Source organism: Monodelphis domestica, chromosome 3 (assembly GCF_027887165.1).
Source record: "Monodelphis domestica isolate mMonDom1 chromosome 3, mMonDom1.pri, whole genome shotgun sequence".
NCBI classification, from domain to species: domain Eukaryota; kingdom Metazoa; phylum Chordata; class Mammalia; order Didelphimorphia; family Didelphidae; genus Monodelphis; species Monodelphis domestica.
The window spans coordinates 188,708,163-188,729,885 of NC_077229.1; the positions used below are offsets into that span (position 1 = coordinate 188,708,163).

The window sequence follows — 21,723 nt, forward strand, 5'->3', positions numbered from 1 at the left end:
TGCTCTCCCTTCTTCATCACCTCCTGGCTTCCTTTGAGTCTCAGCTAAAATCCCATCAGGAAGTCTTTCCTGATTCCCCCATAAAATTCATTGTCTTCCCTCTGTTGATTATTTCCATTTTATCTTATAACATAGCTTGCTTATATGTAGTTGTTTACCTATTTCCTTGATTACGGACAGTTTTTTTTTCTTTCTCTGTATCCTCAGGAGTTAGCACAGTGCCTAGCATATATTGGGTACTTAATAATTAGATAAATTGACTAGTTATATCACAGGAGCCCAAATGATACAAATCTCTTGCCCTGTAATACTAAAATATGCTGTATATAAATACTCAATTAGATGAAAATTCCACTACTAAGCACATTCTTCAAGGACAAAAAAAGAAATGCACTATAATTATGAAGATATTCATAGCAGTCTTTGAAGCAAAAACATGACAGCAGAATGAGTACCCATTAAGTGAGGAATGGTTGAAGAAAATTATGGCATATACAATTTAACAGACAATTGTTGCTCTGAAAGACATAAAAAATGAAGAATTCAAATTAACATTGGAAGACATATCAACATGTAGAATATAGTAAACAGAACCTGTAAAATATATACAATGACTAAAACAGGGTAAACATAAGAAACGTTAAATAAATCAAAATGTTAAGTAATTTTAAGAAGCAAATCTTGGTTCCTTAAATGTAAGCTCTTTGACAGTAGAGACTTCTTACCTTTTTTCTTTGTTATCAATCAACAAGCATTTGATAAGTACCTACTTTGTACCAAGAACTCTTCTATACTCTATACTCTATACTATACTATATACTATACTATACTATACTATACTATACTATACTATACTATACTATACTATACTATACTATACTATACTATAGGGATATAAATATAGGGGGAACAGGGAGAAAGTATTAATTGCCTACTATCAGATACCATATAAGTGCTTTATAAATATCATCTTATTTGATCCTCACAACAACTTTGCAGGTTAATTGCTACTATTACTCCATTTTATAGTTAAGGAAATTGAGGCAGGCAGAAGAAGTTAAGTGATTTTCCCAGAATCACATATCTAGAAATCATATGGCTATATTTGAACTAAGGTCTCTCTGATTCCAGGCTGAGCACTCTATCCATTATATGAACAATAAAATGATCACTACTCATCATAAGCTTACATTATAACAGGCAGACAAGTGTATTTATAAATATATACATATATGTATATATGTAACATAAACATATATCATAAAATGAACAAATATAAGGTATTTGGGAGGAACTTAGAAAGGTGAGGATTAGGGAGGTAATGGTTATAGGAAAATTAAATTTCTGAGGAGGAATAAGATAAAAAGAAAGGCAGAGAAGGAAACGGCAAGGAAAATTAGAATGGAGGGAAATATACAACTAATAATTATAACTTTGAATGTGAATAGAATGAATTCATCCATAAAAAAAGAATAACAATGGATCAAAAAACAAACCCCAACAATATCTTGCTTACAAGGAACACATTTAAAAATAAGAGACACACATAGAGTAAAAATAAAGGTATGGAATAAAATATATTATGCTTAAGCTGACCAAAAAAAAACAAAACAAAAAAACAACCCCAACAGGCAGCAATAATGATTTCAAACAAAGTTCAAAAATAAAATAGATCTAATTAAATGAGCTAAAGGGAAACTACACTGTGTTAAAAGATATTATAGATAATGAAGTATGATCAATACTAAACTTCTATGCACCAATTATAGCATCCAAATTTTAAAGGAAAAATGAAAGGTGTTACAGGTACAACTAGATAACAAAATTATAATAGTAGGGAACTTTAATATTCACCTCTAACAACTAGATAAGTCTAACCAAAAAATAAATAAGAAAGAAATTAAGGAGATGAATAAAATCTATGATAAGCTGGCTGAGATACATATCTAAAAAGCAGTGAACAAGAATAAAAAGGAATATCTTTTTCTCAACACTTACATGGTACGTTTATAAAAACTGACCATATATTAAGATGAAAAATCTTTGTAGTTAAATACAGAAAAGTTGAAATATTAAATGAGTTCTTTTTTAGTTTATAATGCAATAAAAACTATATTTAATAAGATCATGAAAACAGAACAAAAATTATATGGACTAAATAATTTAATCTTGAAGAATAAGTCACAAAAACAACAAATAATTTTATTAAAGAAAATTATAATAGTGAAAAAACATACCAAAATCACTGGGATTCTAAATAAGCAGTAATTAGAGGAAAATGTGTATCTTTAAATGCTTATAAATAAAATAGAAAAAGAAGAGATCAAAGAATTGGGCATATACATTTTTTTAAAAAGAAAAAGAACAAATAAAAATCCCCAACTAAATACCAAACTGGAAATCCTAAAAATTAAAGGTTAGACTAAGAAAAGAGAGTGTAAGAAAACCATTTAATTAATAAAACTAAAGGTTAATTTTATGAAAAAAAAAACAACAAAATAAATAAACCAATGATTGATATTTTACACTAGCATCAAAACTGAAAAGGTAAATGTACCACAAATGAAAACAAAATTAAAGCTATTATTAGAATTATTTTGCCCAATTACATGCCAACAAATTTTAAAACTCAGGTGAAATTGAAGAATACTTGCAAAAGTTGAAATGGCTGAGATTAACAGAGGAAACAGAATATATAACTAAACCTTTTAAAAAAGAAATTGAGCAACTAAATGAACTTCCTAAGAAAAAAGCATCAGATCCAGATGGATTTACAAGTGAATTTTACCAACAATTCAAGTCATCTATTTCCAATATTAAATTATAGAACGGGCAAAGAAGGATTCCTGCCAAACTTCTTTCTTGAAATAAATATGATGCTGATAACTAAACCAAAAAAAGAGCAAAAAACTGAGAAAGAAAATTAGAGCTCAATTTCATTACCCAAGATAGATGCAAAAATCCTAAATAAAATATTAGTCAGGAAACTATAACAACATATCACAAAGATTATATAAACAGGATTTAACAGGTATAAAGGGATAGTTTAATATAAAGAAAAATATTAACATAAGTGATTACATCAACAACAAAAGTAACAAAAATCATATTATTTCAATATATGCAGACAAAGCTTTTAAAAACATTTAAAAGCATAGTATGAATGGATTTTTCTTTAGAATGATAAGTATATGCCTAAAGTCATCAGCAAACATCTGTAATGGGGATAAATTAGAAGCCTTTCCTATAACATCAGAAGTGAAGCAAGGATGTTCATTATCACCAATATTATTTAGTATTGTATTAGAAATACTAGCAATAGCAGTAAAAGCAGAAAAATAAATTGAAGGATCAGAAAGGGCAAAGAGGTAATAAAATTATCTCTTTTTGCAGACCATTTGATGTTATAAATGGAAAACTGAGATTCAACTAAAAAATTAGCTTAATACTATCAACAATTTTAGCAAAATAGAAGAATATAAAATAAACCCACATAAATCATATACATAGCAGTATACCTACTAAAACAAACCCAGGAACTATAGGGACATAATTATAAAATACTCTTTATACAAATAAAGTAAAATTAAAATAATTGGAGAAATAATTGTTTATGGGTGGGCAAAGTCAAATATATTAAAATGACAATTCTATCGAACCTAATTTGCTTATTCAATGCCATCCCAATTAAATTAACTAAAAAATTTCTTTACTGAACTGGAAAAAATAATAACAAAATTCATTTGGAAGAATGAAAAGTCAAGAATATCAAATGAATTAATGACAAAAAAAAGTTAAGAAGGAAGTCTAGAAGTACCAGATTTTGAACAGTATTATAAAGCAATAATTCCAGATTTTGAACAGTATTATAAAGCAATAATTATCAAAATTATCTGGCACTGGATAACAAATAGAAGAGTAGAGCAGTGAAACAGAACAAACATAAAACAAATAGTAAAAAACTATAGTAACCTTATGTTTGAGAAAAGTAAAGATGCAAACTTTGAGGATAAGAATTCACTATTTGGTGGGGGGGGGGAACTGTTGGGAAAACTGTAAAGTTATTTGGTAGGAAAGAAATATAGACCAATATATCTTACACCACTTACAGGGAACATATTATCATCAGATTTATGGATTTATGAATTAATGAATAAACAAGAATAGAAAGCATAGTGAGATAGAAAATGGATAGTTATGAATACATTAAATTTAAAAGGTTTTGTACAAATGAAACTAATAAAACCAGGTTTAGAAGAAAAGCAGAAAATTGAAGGGAAAAAATTTATAGGCAGTTTCTCAGAGAAGTCTCATACTAAAATAGAGACTTTTGTCATATTTATAAGAATGAACTATTTCTGGGGGCAGCTGGGTAGCTCAGTGGATTGAGAGTCAGGCCTAGAGACAGGAGGTCCTAGGTTCAAATCTGGCCTCAGACACTTCCCAGCTGTGTGACCCTGGGCAAGTCACTTGACCCCCATTGCCTAACCTTTAACCACTCTTCTGCCTTGGAATCAATTCCAAGACAGAAGGTAAGGGTTTAAAAAAAAAAAGAATGAGCTATTTCCCAATTGACAGATAGTCAAAAGATATAAATAGATAATTTAGGGGTGAAGAAATCAAAGCAATTTATAACTATATGAAAAAATAATCCAGATCATTATTGATTAGAGGAATGTAAATAATAAAACACTGAGATATCATCTCACATAGTGCAAAAATGACAAATTGTAGGAGGGGATATAGGAAAATGGGTACACTGATACAATGTTGGTGGACCTGTGAAGTGATCAAACCTGAAATTAGGCCTAAAAAGTTACAAAACTGTGTATATCTTTTGACCCAGCAATACTATATCAGCTTCATTTTCTAAGATGATCTGGAAAAAGTAAAAGAACCTATATGTGCTAAAATATTTATAACAGCTATCTTTGTGGTGGCAAAGGACTCTAAATTGAAAGGATGTCCATCAATTGAGGAATGGCTAAATAAGTTGTGGCATATATGTGATGGAATACTGCCACATGATAAGAAATGATGAGATTAATTTTAGAAAAATATAGAAAGACCTATGTGAAATTATGAAGAGTGAAATGACAAAAACCAAGAGAACATTGTATCAGGAAGAGAAATATTATTTGAAGAATGACTTCTATATATCTACTTCTAGAGAAAGAACTGATAAACAGAAACAAGTGAGACATTTTAATATACATATATCTCTTTGTTAAGTGATGCTTTCTCTAGTGTGGGGTAGGGAGGAAGAGTGGGAAATCCCCAGGAATTTTAATGTAACAAACATTAGTGATGCCTTCTTTCATGTGGGGGACACAAGGGGACAAGAGAGTTCAATGAAACTATAAAGACAGATTGGGCTCTGAAAGTTTAATGGGAGCAGTTTATAATTTAGACTTTATCCCAAGTGTAACAGAAAACTATCAGATTTTATTTGGACAGGGAGTCCCATGATCAGATCTGTGTTTAAGGAAAAGTACTTAGACAGCCATGTGTAAGATGAACTGAAGTTAGGAAAGACTTAAAAATTGATAGAGGAATCAGTAATCTTGCGTGTAGTAATCCAGGCAAGAGATCATGAAAGCCATGAAGAGGTCGATGTTCGCTGAGTGAGGGGAAAGGTCAAATTTCAGATATGTTGTTAAGCTAGAAACAGAAAGACCTGATCATTGCATGGAAATGTGAGCTGAAGGAGAGTGAGTAGTGAGGCCAAATAATCCTGGTATTACTAAAATAAGACATTAGAGTCATTTAGCATTTAATATTATGCCTGGCATATGGTAAGCCTTTAATTAATGCTTATTTACTGATTGATTAGATGTGTTGTCCTATTTAATCAATGTATTTTTACTTTAGATAGCTTTACATTCTTTCTCATAAGTACTTCAAAGGTGTCCTGGATCACTGCACTGCTTTTAGTAGTACTGTCAATTACACTTGATTGTCCCACAATGTTACAGTTTGTTTATAATGTTCTCTTGGTTCTGCTTATTTCACTCCGGATCTGTTAAGGGAGGTCTTTCCAGTTCTTATAGAAATCAAGCAGTTAATCATACCTTATAGCACAATAGTATTGCATCACCATCACATACAATCTGTTCAGCCATTCCCAAATTGAGGGACACCTCCACATTTTCTATTTATTTTTGCCACCACAAAAACACACAGCTATAAAAATGTTTGTAAAAACAGAACTTGATTCCCATTTTTTTTTTATCACTTTGGGATACAAATCTTATAATGGTATTACTGGATCAAAGGTCATGGGTTCTTTTAAAGCCCTTTGGGCATATCAATTCTGGTCTTTAAAAAACAATTTTCTTCATTTGATTTTTGTCCCTCTTTGTCCAGTTGACCAATTTTGTTTTTTAAGCTGTTGTTTTCTTTTCCCTATTTTTCTTCAACCTGTCTTATTTGATTTTTAAATTTCTTTTTGAGTTCTTCTAGAGCAGGGGTTCTCAAGCTCTCAATTTGTAGCAATGAGAATATATAATGCATATCAGGTATTTACATTCCGAATCATAACTGTAGCAAAATTACAGTTTTGAAGTAGCCACCAAAATAATTTTTTGGTTTGGGGTCACTGCAACATGAGGAACTGTATTGCGGGGTCACGGCATTAGAAAGGTTGAGAACAACTGTTCTAGAGCATGAGCCCAATTTCAAGTTTCTTTCACTCTTTTTTTTTTTGATGTTTTGCTTGTCGTTCCATGTATCCCATCATCCTGTTAGTTCTACTCTCCAGTCTTTTTCCCCATAGAAGTTTTGATAATTAACTTCTTTTTTCTGTTGTTTACTCACTTTCTCAGCCTTTTGTTTTTACTGTGTATTTTGGTTTTGGGGTTGTTGTTTTCTTGCCAGTGGGCTGTAAACTCTCTCTTCTGGTTTACTGTAATTAGGCCAGTTGAGTTTATCTGTCCTGGGATTAAGACTTCAATGTAGCTGGTAGCCAAGGCCTGAAGGTGCCCAGCCAAATAGACCCCTGGTCCTCCCTGCCAGCTGTTGTCAAGGCAAGGAACCTCAAGGGGTGTGTCTGATGTACTCCTCCCCAGTGCAATTCCTGTCCCAGGATCTTAGAGTCAGCCTACCCTAATCATAGATCCCAGCACCCAGGAGGCCCACGGATCAGATAGGACTTCTCTGTCTGCCATTTTGTTTCCGAGCCCCTACTTATCTCATGAAAATCAACTCTGCCTATCTTTCATGAGTGTTCAGCAGGAGAGGCCTGTGACACCCTCTTCTTGTTGGGTTTGGGTTCCTGTCTTTTTAAAGATTGGTATGAAAGGATAGTCAGAGCAGTTTCAGCTTTTGTTGCTACTATGTCACCATTTTAACTATGCTTCCCTACTACTATTGTTTTCAAAAAAAAAAGTCACATTCCATTTATATAGTCTCCAAACTCTAAGCTACCTTTACTTATAAAAACTAATTCATTAAAAAAATTTTTTAAATCTGCTATAACCACCAAAGCTACAACTTCTTAATGTTATTAGTAATAATCCTAAAAAAAAACATCCAATGCCTGTTTGTTTTTGACTAAGAGATAAGAGACAAAAACTTGATCATCCAAGAAACTAACAACATAATAAAAGTTAATTTCATTTCCCAAATTTGCTACAATATCAAAAAAGTACAAAAAGTATTTATTCCCAGAAAAGCTTGGGAGTGAGGAAAATGAAGGGAAAATAATCCAAGATTAAATGAATGTATATTTTCTTACATCAAATAAGAGTCTAAATTTCTTTTTCTGTGCTATCAAATATCAGATGTTTCATTTCTTGTAAGACACACTTCATTTTCTTATTTGATAAACCTGAATACCTTCCTATTGCCTCTGGGATAAAATAAAACTCCTATTTGACTTCTAAAGCTATTCATAACCGGGCCCTAACCTATCTTCCTAGCCTCCCTGCACATTATACTCTCCCTCCTATAATTTAACCAAATAAGCCTTCTCCCTGTTCCTGATGCATAATGTTACACTTTGCCCTGGTGGTCCACATGACTGGAATTCACTCTTTACTGCCACATAAGTCCCTCTATTCTTTTAAGATAGAGTTCAGAGACTATCTTCTGCATGAAGCTTTTCTTACTCTCACACCTGCTATTCAACTGCTTCCCTCTAATCAGTCAGTCAATAAAAGTATATTAAGTGCCAACTCTGTGCCAGGCACTATACTAAGTACTAGGGACATGAAAAGAAGCATGGCAGTCCCTGTCCTTACAATGTAGTTGCTTATAGTCTAATAGAGTCTAATATAACAAGCAAACATAAATAAAACAAAGATAAGATAAATAGGAAATAATTAACAGAGAAGGCATTGGAATTAAAGAATTTGGGAAAGGCTTCCTGTGGAAGGTAGAATGTTAGTGGGGACTTAAAGGAGGTCAGTAGTTAAGAGGAGAGGAGAGAGAGCATTCCAAGCATGGGGGACAGCGAGAGAGAATGCTGAGACTGAGAGATGAAGAGTCTTGTTCGTGGAATGGCCAGGAGACCTGGGCCAATGGATTGAAGAATAAATGCTGAAGAGTAAGCACTGAAAATGTAGGAGGGGGTTAGGTTATGAAAGGTTTTGAATGTCAAAGAAAAGATTTTTGTATTTGGTCCTGGAGGCAAAAAGGAGCCACTGAAGCTAACTGAGCAAGGAGGTGACACAGACAGACCTCCCAAATTACTTTGTATTTAACTACTCTGCATGTATCTTTTTATTCATTTTATATACATATATTCATATTTGTTTATATTCATTTTATATTACATATACATTATTTATTCACATACATTCACATGTATTAAAAATACAATGAAATAGATGAAATGAACTTTAAAACGGTAACATCGGCAAATCAAAGGGGTTCTTAAGTGCTAGAATAACAAATATGGTCTTTATTTAATAAGCTAGTGATCCAACTGACAGGTTTTGTATAGAGGACTAACACAACCTTAGGCTTTACAGCTGGAAAAGACTTATGATCCTCTGATCTGATATGAACACAACAGTACAGTAAGAAAATAATCTGGTAGCAGCATGTGATTAAAGATAGAAGACACTCAAAGTGAAAAGGCTATTAGAAAACTACTTCAGTAGTCCAACTAAGAGGAAAACGAAGTGTGAGGGTAGTTTTAGAAACCATAAAGATGATATTGGTGGGAGACATGAAAGAAAACAGAAATGATAGACTTGGTGGTTGACTATGTCAGTAATGGAGAACCTATGGCACAGGTGCCAAAGATGGCAGGCAGAACACTCTCTGTGGGCATGTGGCGACCCCCCACCCCGCCTGCAGTTTGTTACTAGAAAGGCAAAGGAACTTGAGTGGAGCTGCTTCCACCCACCCCTCTCTACCATACCTGGCAACATATTTTCACATTCCCAACCCTCTGCCCTGCAGCCCAAAAGGAAGCTCATAGATAGGCAGCAGAGCTGAAGGAGAGCAGAAAGCTTGGGCCACTCCCCTACCCCTCTCTACACTCACTGAGGGCATTCCTCACTTCACCCACCCCTCCACCTAGCAGTCCAATGGGAGTGCTTCCTCCCTCCCTTGTGTGGGGTGGGGGTAGGGGAGCACCACATGTGGCAGGGCCTGGCATTCCTTCTCTAAAAGGTTTGCCATCATTGGACTAGATTATGTAGTGTAAGTGCTAAATTTAATGGTTGGACAAAAATTTTATGAAATTATGTGGTTGTCAATATTTATTATATCTCAAGTCAGAAATTTATTTACAAATATTTGCAAAATGGAGAGGAAACAATAGATATGTGAAGAGGTTAGAGAGGTTATCTATCCTATCAATCTAAATGTTTACTCCAGGTCTGCTTAATACAGGCAGAGATTAATTAGCTCTCAACCAGGAAGGCTGGTGGTGAGTAACCATGGGGCCTGCTCCAAGATGGAAGCTAGTCTCTTAGGAAACTAGGAAAGGAGCCAGCCTTTCACTCACCCAACAAAGTAATCCAGAAGTCAGAGTCTAGGTTGAAGCCGAGCTCCAAGCCCACAATCCAAGCCACTGTCTCCATAGAAGACTGTCTTCCCTCAAAGACTGTCCCCAGTCAGAAGACTATCTCCAGAAGACAATCTCTTCAGACTATCTTCTCAAAGGCAATCTGCTCTGCAGGAGTTCGGGACTTGCTTTTATGGTGACTTCTTATGGCTCCTCTTCACAGGGGCCAATCACAGTTTCCGAATTGTCTAGCACTACCCAGGGGGGCAGGGTCTATGGGATCAACCTTCTCACCTTCTGAAGGTTAAGTTCTCATCAAAAGCATTCACAGCTAAGGGTGTGAATTTTCTCAGTATCTTGCTAGCTTCTCACCTAGTACTAAGTAGAGTGTTCAGTCTTTTTGTTGATTCAATTTAAAAGTAGACAAAGTAGAGTTAATCCTGTCTTCAGTCCAGTGAGCTACTAAGCAGGGGTACTAAATTAGTGTTAAAATAGTGTCAAAATAGACAATAAAGAGTAGAAACAGGTAACAAAGTAGAATATGACTCTCAAAAGAGTATGGATAGGGGGAAGCTAGTAGTTGATTGGATTGAGAGCCAGGCCTTGAGATAGGAGGTAATTTCAAATCTGCCCTCAGACACTTCCTAGCTATGGGACTGGGGCAAATCACTTAATCCCCATTGCCTAGCCCTTACCATTCTTCTGCCTTGGAACAATACACAGCATTGATTCTATGACAGAAGGTAAAGGTTTAAAAAAAGGGGGGGGGGGGGGGGGTATAGGTAAATGCTGGAGGCCATCATACCCTGACTGACAATGTCACAGTCTGCAAAGTAGACCCCAGATTAGAGCCTCCCGCTAACCCCCCTTTCTGTGACTTCTCTCAACTTTCCTAACTAATGGCCTAATTAGTTATAACTAATAACTAATTATAATATAATACAATATATGTAATACAATATAATTATAATAACATAACTAATTGTTATGATTATTATTATCTCCCCAATTCAGGAGAAATAATGAGAACAAATACTTATAGGATCAATAAATGTATATCCCACATTAATCCCCATAGATTAGTACCCCAATAAGATTGCAATTACAGAATCAAAGCCCAAAGTTTATCACACATAACCCCTCCTTCCTCAAGCACAAGACACATTTCAAGGCTTTACAATAAACACTGGCCAAATGTTTGAGCAGCATAATAAATCTTTCCCTACAGTTATCACACTCCAATGAATTTGTAGATGAACAGAAACCAAGCAGCATTGTTAAGCACTTCAAAGTAACACAAGAAAAACAGAACTTGTAAATTGAGGAAAACCCCAAAACTGGTCTGCTTTAAGTCCTCACACCTAGATACAAAGATGTTTTGTTATTTATCTCCCAAGCAATTGTGACTGATAGTGAAAATTGACCAAAAAAGCACAATGATCCTCTCAGCAGGTCAAGGGGTACTAACCTTTATTTGACTTTATTCACATTATTCATATCTATCATAGTGTTGTAGAAACACAGTAAATGATCACAGAATTCTTTGTTGTATTAACATCACAAGAGTGTTGTTTAGGTGATTTGATAATATCCAATTAGAATATAGAAAGACACATACATAGAAGATTGATTATGTGTCAAAGAAGCATGTATCTGAAAATCTATATAATAAACGAACCACAGCATTATGGCAGATCACTGTGTGTGATGCCTTTATACATGGGTTGACTACATGGTGTTTCTCATCCCCTTATTCTGACTGGATCGTCATATCTGGGCAGAGAGACCTTGGATCCTCAAAGAGGCTGCTGGACAGGCAGGCATCACACACAGTGCTCTGCCATAGGTAAATGGAAAAATGGTAAAGTCATACTGACAGAATTATAGATGTCAGGAAAAAAGGATGATTGAGGAAGAAAGAAACTAAATGCATACATACAAAGTAGTATGTGAATTTGTTGAGACAAGCAATAATTTTTATATAATTTCATTTTGTGACAGCAGTGGTCATGTGTGTGATGTTAACCAACATTAAGCTGATTCACTAACTGATCATAACCAGACAAATTTGAATTGATGTATTTCCCCAAACTTTTTTTAGTTCTCTATCTGTTGACTGTTGGATTCCATATCATATATACATTTTTTGGTTGTGTTTTTAAGAATGAATACTGACCTAAAGAAATGTGCAAAAGTTGTAGCCCTTAAAGTATACTGGAAAACCTACTAAAGAGATACCATAGCAGCTACTAGCATAAAGAAGTCAAATATTTAAAGAATCATTCAAACTCACAATAAAACAGAATGAGTCACACCAAAGCCCAAAGGAAAATGCAGTCAAAAACAAAAAACATGCCAAGAACTGACAAACTATTGCTGCAAAATAGCCTAATTGACTTTCTTAAAAAAAAGGCACAAAACCCTTCAGAGGGACCTGGCAAGCTGAATATGTTGCTAATTTGATTTAAAACAGGAAGTTTTATAGCAAGAAAAGGCTTCTTGGAGTTGGAAGAAAAGCAAGATCACACAAAGGAAGCAATTGCTGCTATTAAGAAGAAATGTATGTCATGGACTAGATAATACAGTAAAATGAAGATTGGAAAAAGGTAATCTTTACAGATGAATCTCATTTTTTTCCCAAGATTGTGTCAAAACTGATGAGAAAAGAAATTTGAATGTGCCTATAAGAGCTGGATATCTCTCCATCAGACAGAAAAACAACCAAATAAAAATGTTTTAGATGGGGCAGCTAGGAATCAAGTGAATTGAGAGTCAGGCCTAGAGATGGGAGGTCCTAGGTTCAAATCTGACCTCAGACACATCCCAGCTGTGTGACCCTGGGCAAGTCACTTAACCTCCATTACCTAGTCCTTGCCACTGTTCTGCCTTGGAACCAATACACAGTATTGATTCCAAGACAGAAAGTAAGGGTTTAAAAAAAAACATACAAAAAAACCCACAAGAAATGATAACTGCCTTTTTGAAGGATATATCTTAAAGGGGAAACAAATTCAAGTAACATTCTAGAGAATTAAAAGAAAAACTGTATTTAAGAAATTTTCTGGAAACAACTTTCTCCTTGAATGCTGCCTAAAGACATAATAAATGGATAGAAGATGAATTGTAGGGGCAATGTAACTTTAAGATCAGCAATTTAGATTTAGAAAGCACCTCCAGGTCATTTAGTTCAATCTCTATATTTTACAGAGAAAGAAAGTGAAGTCCAGAGAACTTATGTGATTTGACCAACATCATATAGATAGAAATAGGAAGAAACAGAATTCAAACCTAGATTTTATGACTCAGAAACCAGAAATCTTTTCATTATTTCATGCTGCCTCCCGAACTGCTTTTCTTGAACTTATAAAGACTGGAGTTCAAATACTGCCTCAATGTTTACTGGTGTAATATTTATTGGGAAAGATGGAGGAATTAGAAAAACAGGGGATAAGGAAGGTTTGTAGCAGGGTATGGAGGACTTGAGAGGAGAGAGCGAATATTGCTCAGTGAGGCAAAGGAGAGAGATATCCCCTGCAGGGGTCCGATAATGACTGTCTGTCATTGAATGACTGAACTGATGTTCAGCTCCCTCTATGCCCCAGAAAAGATAATCCACTTATCTGACTGTGAATTAAAATAAGACGAAGTTTAATAACCAGTTTGGATTGGAGAGGTATCAGGAAAGAGGGGTGAGGGATGTCCTTAAATAAGGTTGGAGTTTTTTCTCAGCTTCAGAGCTAGGCCAGGCCTCACAGGCTGATGGAGGGTTTCTCCCACTCCTGTCTACTCTATATCTGTCCAAGCTTTGTCAAATTCAGAATCTTATCAGTAGACAGTAAGCAACCAAGGAAAGTTCTAACCTTCAGAGCTGACTGGGCCTGAATCTTCGGGCTGAACCAAGTAGAGTCACTCCACTCCAGACTGGGCTGAACGAGCTCCTCCCTCCTCCAGCACCAGGAAGGAAGGAAGCCCAGCAGGAAGGAAGTGCTAGTCACAAGACCAACTGCCACTCCCAGTTGCCCCTTCCCCCACCAACTGTCAGTCTTGACAATTTCCTCTCTCTCTAAAATTCCCACTGTTGCTTATTCCAACACAGTGGCAAGAAGTTCAGAACTTGTTCTAGTTTCCTTTTCACAACTGTCCCCTTTTTTGTTGGGACCTTCCCAAGGTCACTTATTTATATTATAATTACCAATTTACTAAATCTACTCTAAGGAATTCTTAGCAGGAAAGTTTGGTTAAGGGTAGTTTTAGGGTTTTACAATCAATTCAGTACAATAAATGTTTGAACAAAACTATTACAAGAAATTTGAATCTTAGTGCTAATACTAATTATTCTTGCTAAGTTGACTAAAACAAATAGTTTTCCTATTTTATATATATATATATATGTGTGTGTGTATATATATATATATTACTATTTGCAGACTATCTTATCTACATATATATCCATTAAACACAATTTCAGCATCAGCTTTACAATAAACAATTAAAAGTTTACTATCTGCAAATTTTAGCTTAAGTCTATTCCTATGAATAACTGTCTATGCTATATGTAACTTAACTTACTCCTAATCTATTCCCTACTTATTATAACTATTAGATAAGTCTCTAGTCTAATCTATAACCTAATCTTATGTACAACATATATACATGCTATGCTAAATATTTACAGACTCGATCACTGTTACTAACCTAAATATAATATATACATTATTTATAGAGATTTTAAAAATATAATACAATAATACATTGTTCCATATCCGGACGTCAGTCAAATAGAAATTTCTATTATCTTTCTTTTGCCTAAGACCTTATGGAACTAACTATATACATATTTACATTTTGCAATAAATACAATTTCAGACACTTGCTTATTTAAAAAAGGTCTCTCAATATGTCAGCTTGTGATTTTGTGTTTTGTGTCCAATAGTGTTGTGTTGAATTAATACTTATCAAATTTCTTCAGGTTTCCACTTCTCATGTTGACTGATGGATCTCGTCTTTCTTCCAAGTTATGTAGTGATGCATGCTATTTCCCCAATATGTGAAATTACTTGTTTTATTATATCAACATACTCAGTCTTACATATAAGTTTCGTTTTCCATCTGTCCTCTTCTTATATAAACAAATTTACAAAGTTCAAAGTTTTAGCTGTCCATATCAGCTTATTTTTGTTTGTTTCTTCTCTCTAGTAGCTATTAAACAAATTTACAAAGTTCAAAGTCTTAGCTGTCCATTTCAGCTTTCCCTCTTTGTTTCTTCTCTCTAGCAGCTTTTCTTGATACTTTTCCTCTGGGTTGGTTTAAAATCTTTTCCTCTGGGTTGCTTTTCCTCTGGGCTGGAAAGTTGTATCAAACATTATATGGCACTATTCTTTCTTTGTGGTGTACTATTTGATGTTAATCAGTTTTATTTTCATTTCTCAGAACTATCTTTTGTGTAATTATCTTCTATGCCTGTTATAGTGATGTTGGATTTTTCTGTTTTATGGGGAACAATGGAACCATGAGTCTTTCCCTGCAATTTTTATAGCTGTTGGGGCAGTAAGCAATACTTCATGTGGTCCAGTCCATTTTATGTCTATAGCCAATTTTCTATTGAAATTTTTTAAGTATATGTATCCTGGTTTAATGTTGTACAAATTGTAATCCAGGGGTAGTGTTTGTTGTATCAAGCCCATTTCATGCAACTCTGCTATGCTTGTTTGTAAAACTTGTATATAGTTTGTTAATCGACAGTCTCCACCTATCATTGCAATGTAAGCTGGTTTACATACAAGTCCTTCCTTGCCAAACTGTGTCCGTATAGTATCTCAAATGGAGAGATGTGCAAATCTCCATTGGGTCATGTTCTAAGATAGAACAGAACTAATGGCAGAATGTCTGTCCATTTTTGGTGTGTTTCTGCACAAAATTTTCCTATCAATGTTTTGATATCTTTAATCTCTCTACTTGCCCTGAACTCTGGAGATGATACGGTGTGTGATATGTTGCTTGTATTCCTAGATTTTTATAAATTTCATTTCATATTTCATATTTGAGTAAAGTGACTTCCACGGTCTGAGTCTAATTTTGAGGGAATCCCAAATCTAGGTAGGATTTCTATTAATCTACAAATGCCGCGCTGTTCTTTTTGGCAGGAAAAACTTCTGGCTATCTAGTCAGTCTGTCTATGATGACCAGACAATACGTAAACCCTTTGTCTTTTGGCATATTGATAAAATCTATCTCTATGCATTCAAATGGAGTATATGCTAAGGGACGACCTCCTAACCTTTGATCTTATAAACTCCCTGATTGAACTGCATACAAATTTTACATTTTTGACAAACTCTTAAGGCATATGAGGATATTCCTGGTGCAATCCAAAATCATCTCACTGAATCGATCATGGCTTGGGTTCCACAGTGCCCTTGTGCATTGCATTGCACACGTGATAAAATAATGTTCTAGGCAGGATGGGCTTGTCTAGTTGCGAAAACCATATCCCTCTTTTTTGTTTTGCTCCTAAGTTCTTTATCCATGATTGAATTTCCTGTTCATTGTAGGCATTAGTTAGATTGTCCTGTTCAACTATTGAGAAATTCAATACATGTGGAGATCCTTCTCCAGCTCCAAATTTTGCTGTAATGTCAGCTCTATGGTTTCCTAAGGACATCTGATCATTAGCCCCTGTATATGATCTACAGTGGAGTATTGCCACTTCCTTGGGCAGTTGTATGGTCTAAAGAAGTTGCATTATTACTTTGGCATATGCGATCTCTTTGCCTGCACTTGTCAAAAATCCTCTGTGTTTCCAAATTTCTGCTGTGGCATGAATTACTGAAAATGAATACTATGAATCTGTGTAAATATTGACCCGTTTATCTTTCCCAATTTGCAAAGCATTTAATAAATCAACTAGCTCTGCCCCTTGAGTGCTCACATGCTTTGGTAAGGACTTTTACCATAATGCCTCTGTGTGTGTTACCTATCGTGCTCAAACCATCAGTATACATTTCAATGTCGGGTTGTTCAATTATGTATGGGTTCTCCTTCAAACGGCAGATCTGGAATCAAAGATGCTGGATTCAATGGTTGGCAATGTTTTAAAGTGATGTTTTCGTTATTTAGTAACACAATTTCATATTGAGAAAGTCTTGCTGCATGCAAGCTTGTAAATGACATTTCTTCAATATGCATTCTAGTTGGTGTGAAGAGTAGACATTAAATTTCGATCCTAATACCAAATCAGATGACTTTTGAATCACGGTTGCTGTGGCTGCAATTGTTCTCAAACAGGGAATCATCCCTTTCTCAATTATATACAGCTGTGTACTATAATATGCCATTGGCCTAAAATTGGGTCCTAAAGTTTGGACTAACACTCCAGAAACTATGCCTCTTGCTTCATGTACAAAGAGATGGAATTCTTTGTTGTAGTCTGGAATACCTAAGGCTAGTGCTGTTATGATTGCTTCTTTGAGCTGTGCCAAGGCTTGGAGATGCTCTTTTGTTAGTTTCAAAGGTTCTGTGACTGTGTTTTTGGTTAAGTCCATAAGGCATTTTGTTATTTGGCTATAGCCTGGGATCCATTGTCTACAGAAAGCTGTCATTCCTAAAAAGGCTCTCAGTTGTTTCTTAGACTTTGGCACACTGAGCTTCTGTGTGTCCTCTACTCTTTTCTTGGAAATCTTTCTCGTCCCCTTTTCCAATATAAATCCTAGGTATTTCACTTTAGGCATGACCCATTGTAGCTTTGATTTGGAAACTTTGTGGCCTTTCTTATATAGCTCTAGGAGGACTTTTTTACTGTCCTGGTAACAAACTTTAGCAGATGGGGATGCAAGAAGAAAGTCATCCACATAGTGCACAATTTTGCTTTCCTTGAATTGGATGTTCTTTAAATCTTGTTGCAAGATTTGGCAAAATGCTGTTGGGCTATCACAGAATCCCATTGATAATCTTCCCCATGTCAGCTGAGTCCCATTCCAAGTGAAAGCAAAGATTTTTTGGCTTTCCTTTGCAATTGGAATGCTAAAATAAGCACTACACAGATCAACGACAGTATAATATCTAGAGTTACTTGTTTCCTTTACACACTAGCTATGTGGCCTTGGATAAGGCATTACTTCTCTACACTTCCAGCAACACTTAAAATGTATCTAATAAAATCAGAGATGCATTTTAATCCATGTTAGTTCCCACAAGGAGATTAGGGTAGAGAGCTGCTAAACTGAAAGAATCCCATAAGACTTCTAGTGCCTTAGATTGCCTATCCCTGATTCATGTGGTAATGCAAAATGATAGTACTGTATGAATCTTGTAACCTCATAAAAAGCTGGTTATATACTCATACATACTTATATCACACTCACAGTATGATACACTTGTATATGAATTGTTGATAGCATAGCAACGTAACAGAGTCAGAACCAGATTTCTATCACAGCTCAAGCACCTAATGACTGAATCCGTTTCCTCATTTGTTTTACTAAAAATCCCAATGAGTCTGGAAATAAGACTGCTCATATGAAAGAATTTAGTAAATTATAAAGCATTACAATGACTGAATGAGTTCCATTCAAATATCTACGCATCCCAAGTTGCTACCCACTCCAGGAATCTTGCCATCTGCCTTGCAAATAATTTCTTTCCTACCCAGAAAAGGATTCTCTAAGACCAGACCTCCTCACTATCATCTATGTTAGATGTTAATAACACATTATTTTTTTGTATACTTAGTGCTTAAGTAGAGGGTCTGTATATAGTAGGTTAGTCATTCATTTATGAAAATTTTCATTTATTAAAATGGAAAGGAAGGATAGAAGGCAGGTCAAGTACTTCTGGCATTTGAAGAATGCATAAGATGATTAAAAGAATTTATAAAATATTTTTAAATCTATGTCCCTGAATCTTTTGTAAATGAATTACTGTAAGTCACACTTTGGAATTCTTAACTATTTCAGTAGACAAGATACTATTTAACACAACACTTTTATACATTATTGAGTTATTTCTCAAGTATTAATTAACTTTTAATTCCTATTAATTTATAAATTCTTGGATCAGGTACTGAAACTCACAAATCCCACATATTAGTCAGGGTCTGCCTGCCATAATAACTAATTTGTGATCTGAGGTTTATAAAACTTCACCTAGAATTGTAATTTAAATAGTATATAGTCTTATAGTATAAAATGCGATTCAACTGCAGGTTCTGGAGTCAAAGGACTGAGGTTCAAACTGCATTATCTACATAGATAAATCACATAACCTCTCTAAACTTTTTTCCTCATCTATAGATTGGGAAGGTTAGATTATATGACTTCTAAAGTCCCTTTGAATTAAAAGTCTACAATCATTATAAAGCCCCACCAGAGTATAAAAGGTAACACAATGGATAGAGCATTAGGTTTGAAGTCAGAAAGACCCAAGTTCAAAAAATACCTAAATGATTTCCTAGCTGTGACTTTGAGCAAATCACTTAACCTATTTGCCTTAGTTTCTTCAATGGTAAAATGGGGTTGATAATAGTACTACCTCCCAGACTTATTGTAAGGTTCAAAGATATATCTATAAATACTTGTAAAGCACTTAGCACAGTAGGCATTATAGAAATACTTCTTACTTTTTAATTATTATTATTTTATAATTGAAATGGAGTTGTTTGCTTCTATCAAATTCTAAAACATTCTTCTTCAATTGGCAGTAGTGTCCTTTCATTAATGTTTCTAAATGATCCAAAAAGAAACTTCAGGTAACCCCATAAATCTGTCCTTATAATCTAGTCCAAAGTCAATGATAATCTATTTAGAAATATTTACTTACATGAGGACTATATACTGAGATATCATGTAATTGGAAACTATGAACCGTAGTCCACAATGGTATCTAAGTTCTTCAGAGTACCTTAAATTAATGTTATATCTATAGGACTCTTTTTTTCAAAATTAAAAAATATACAATTTAAAAAATTTTTTTTCTCCTACCATGCTTTCATCATATTAGCTATTAAGACAATTGCTCTAGAAAATGTCACTATTAACTCCACCAAAGATAGGAGGACCTTTGGAATGAAGGATGGCTATATGACAACTTACTATATCAGAATATGATTAGTCATTTAATATATTTAACTTTCAATAAATTTTTAACTGTAGCTCTCATCTTTTAATCCTAGTATAAAGTAAGCCTTGACCTTAATATGACAGTATGCTTCAATTTTGTAAAATCCCAAATACTGTCATTTTATAAAATGTCAGTATGTTTAATTTGTTTTTGATGTCTTCCTGAATCCATGGAAATAGAATAGCAAATTATCTTTCAAAACTTTATTGTTGGGGGCAGCTGGGTAACTCAGTGGATTGAAAGCCAGGCCTAGGGACAGGAGGTCCTAGGTTCAAATCTGGCCTCAGACACTTCCCAGCTGTGTGACCCTGGGCAAGTCACTTAACCCCCATTCCCTAGCCCCTACCACTCTTCTGCCCTGGAACCAATACACAGTATTGACTCTAAGAAGGAAGGTTAAGGGTTTAAAAAACAAAAGCTTATTGTTAAAAGTATATACTTTATTTTAAAAAATGACAGTTTCTGCACTGTTTATTGTGAGGCAACCATTAGGTCAAAAATATGTGTGTGTGTGTGTGTGTGTGTGTGTGTACACACACATGCACAAGTCAATGCCTCCACTCCTGGACCCCTAATTTTATCCCTAGAATAGAAGTGATCCTAGAGGGCAGGCTTTCTGCCTCTGCTTCCCATGGCCTATGAGCCCAACAAGAGTCTAATTAATTAATTTAGGCTGGGGCCGTAAAAGCCTCTCTTCCACCGCAGGACCTCTCCATCAGCCCTTGGAGAGTTGGGCACATGATTCCCCCTACAATAGCCTGTAATTCCTCAAGAGCAAAACTGGGTTTAGTTCCTTAGCAGAGATTCCAAGCCAAGTCACCTCCTTTTCAGAAGGACAGTTGTGGCCCTGAGTGGTGATGTAACACTCCCCCTCCCCCTGCACCTTGTTGGGTTACATTATTATCCTATTAAAAGAAAGTGAGACAGACTAAGGTGCAGGGACCTGCCTGGGGGTCGTTAAGCCACCACCAGAAATCTAAAGCCAGATTTCAGTCCAGATCTTCCCAGCTCCAAGTGGGACTTCCTAGGAACCTCTTAGTGATAAATATTGGTCCCTACCCTTAAGGAATTAAGAGCTGGGGGAGAGCTACAACAGGGTCTCCCAGAGAGTAGACCAGCTGCTCCATCAGTGATGAGGGTCCAAAGGAAGGAAGCTACAACTGGGATGCTGTATTTGGAGTTGGACTGGACTCAGGTGACCCTAGGGTCACTTTTTCTTCATCTCTAAAATGAGGTTAGAACTATAAAACCTATAGACAAACTGTAGCCCAGTGAGGCAATAGTGCTTAGGCAGTCCAGTCAGATATGCACAAACCACCATGCTATGGGCAACAAAGTTATGGAACCTATGGAAAGCCTACTGATGTCAGATATAAACAGGCTCAGACAACTGTAACATATGGACAAACTATATATGTAACCTCTTGGAGAGCCTCCAATACCAACTATACCTCCTCAGCTTTACCATTGTAAGGACATCGTGCAGGACCATAAGATACCACCATAGCTACTGTTATAACCACCAAGACATCACAAGCAGCACAGTCTACATATGGCACCCAACCTGCTTATCCCAACCTATGGGCAGCAGCCAGCAACTGATTCACCTACAAGGCTCTAGGATATCAGCAAACCTGCTGAGCCTAGAATCA

At 35.3% G+C, this 21,723-nt stretch overlaps 1 protein-coding gene across 9 annotated transcripts in view; it reads right to left on the reverse strand.

Moving 5' to 3' along the window:
- WWP1 (WW domain containing E3 ubiquitin protein ligase 1) overlaps positions 1–21,723 on the reverse strand; it is a 176,164-nt gene that overhangs the window by 121,307 nt on the left and 33,134 nt on the right. The gene's annotated exons all lie outside the window — the stretch shown is intronic.